Source organism: Dufourea novaeangliae, unplaced genomic scaffold, assembly GCF_001272555.1.
Source record: "Dufourea novaeangliae isolate 0120121106 unplaced genomic scaffold, ASM127255v1 scaffold54, whole genome shotgun sequence".
NCBI classification, from domain to species: Eukaryota; Metazoa; Arthropoda; class Insecta; order Hymenoptera; family Halictidae; genus Dufourea; species Dufourea novaeangliae.
The window spans coordinates 735,479-735,943 of record NW_015373944.1 but is presented as its reverse complement, the minus strand read 5'-3'; positions in this window follow the sequence as shown (position 1 = coordinate 735,943).

The following is a 465-nucleotide window of genomic DNA, read 5'->3' as shown; positions in this document are numbered from 1 at the left end:
CACAGTAAATAAATCACAGTATAGAAATCAGAGTAAATAAATCAGAGTAAATGAATCACAGTACACAAGAAAATAAATATCGAAGCCAATGGTTCTCGAACATCTGTAACATACAAGGGATTAGTAACAAGAGAGGGGACACAAGAATATGCACAGTAAATAAATTAATAATATGCACAGTAAATAAATTGATGGTTGTCGAATGCCTGCAACAAACAATAGGTTAGTAACAAGAGAAAAGACGAGTACGAGACGCGCGCCCACCCTCCGCGACGGCTCACGAGAAAGTGAGCGTAGGCAGGTTTGTTCCTGTTGCGTACACGTCTAGGTCAATGAACTCGCAACGTCACTAGCGTGTTGGACCGACGAAGAGCACCGATACCGCGGCACGCTCTACCGTACTCTCTCGCTCGCACACCTCCCCCTATAGACCCCTGAAATTCCTCCAACACCGACGGAGAGCAC